This window comes from Macrotis lagotis, chromosome 1, assembly GCF_037893015.1.
Source record: "Macrotis lagotis isolate mMagLag1 chromosome 1, bilby.v1.9.chrom.fasta, whole genome shotgun sequence".
Classification (NCBI taxonomy): Eukaryota; Metazoa; Chordata; class Mammalia; order Peramelemorphia; family Peramelidae; genus Macrotis; species Macrotis lagotis.
Window position 1 is genome coordinate 836,051,631 of NC_133658.1, and position 1,775 is coordinate 836,053,405.

Below are 1,775 nucleotides of genomic sequence, written 5' to 3' on the forward strand. Positions count from 1 at the left end.
CCTATTGTTAACTCCTTTTGAGAAATATGCAAGCTTGTTGAATAGAATAGAAACCTAGACCAGCTTCAAGGCATTTCTCATCACAATGACCACTCCAGAAAAGCCTGTATCCAGTGCTGACTTTGGTTAGCTGGTCATTGTCAGCTTGCTTCACTCAGGAGTGCTCCTTGGATAAGATATTTCCTGAGTTTTCTCACAACAAGAGCTGCTTAACTTTCAGATCTTTTAGATCCATTGGATTTTGTGTTTCCCTTAAGGGTGTGCATATTCCTGAATCAATGGTGAATAGAGTCATGTTTACAAAAGTTTTTGTACATTTTTTGTGCTTTGATCTACAGGTAAGATCCCTACCTGCTGCATTATGGAGACTAGGATCAGGTTAGATGAAGCAGGCAATTTTTAGGGCACCTTTTCTAGCTCCTTCCTCATGCTAGGAGGTGAACAGCGTAGTCCTTTAAAAAGATGACTAAATTCCCCAATTGATAAATGGTCAAAGAACAGGTACCTTTCAAAGGAAGGAATTAAAGCTATCTATAGTCATATGAAAAAATGCTCTAAATCACTATCAGTTAGAGAAATGGAAATCAAAACAACTCTGAGGTACCACCTTATACCTATAAGATTGACTGATATGACAGAAAAGGAAAATGATAAATGTTGGGGGAGATATGAGAAAACTGGGACATTAATACATTGTTGGAGTTGTGAACTGATTCAATCATTCAGAAGAGCAACTTGAAACTATGCCCAAAGGGTTATAAAACTGTGCATACCTTTGGTCCAGCAATATCACTACTAGGTCATTATCCCAACGTGAGCATAAAAAAGGGGAAAGGACCCACATGCACAAAAATATTTATGGCAGTAGTGGCAAACAATTGGAAACTGAGATGGCCATCAATTGAAAAATGGCTGAAAAAAATATGGTTTATGAATGTGATGGAGAACTATTGTTCTGTAAGAGATCATGAGCCACTGGGCTTCAGAAAAACCTGGAAAGACTTGAGTGAGGTTAGCAGAACCAGGAGAACATTGTTCACATTAACGACAATACTGTGAGATGATCAGCCAAGATGGACTCAGCTCCTCTCAGAAATTCAGTGATCAAGGACAATTTCAAAAGACTTGTGATAATAAATGCCATTCACATCCAAAGGAAAAAACCATGGAATCTGAATGCAGAGCAAAGCATGCTATGTTCACTTTTTAAATTTCTTTTATGTTTTTTTCTTTCTTTCTCATGTTCCCCCCCTTTCATTCTGATTCTTCTTTCCCAACATGACTAATATAGAAACATTATACACAATTACACATGTACAGTCTATATTAGAGTCATTGAAGTCCAGTGGAAAGACAAAAGTCAAGACGACTAGTGATGACTCAGGATGCAGTCAATAACTTTGGTATCTTCTATGTCTAACCAAACTCCAAGTGTCTTACCATCTTTAAGGTACTTGGGAACAAATTGTTCATATCTGGCTTTTTAACGGGAGTATGTCTTCACAAGCTTGGAATAGACACCCTAGTTCACCAATGCCTAATAATTACCCTCAACTTGGTTTAACTTGTCTGCTAAAATGGTTTTACTGGGGTGTGGTCACTGTGCATGCTATAGCTTCTTGAAGTCACAGGTGAGAGTTAGGTAGCAGGTGGGAACCAAGGGAAAAAAGTAGCTGCATAACAGCAGCCCGCATGACAAGAGATTAGTATTAGTCTTCCTTGAATACCTGTGGTGAAACTAATGGATAAACAATTTCATCTCTTTTCTCAAATAA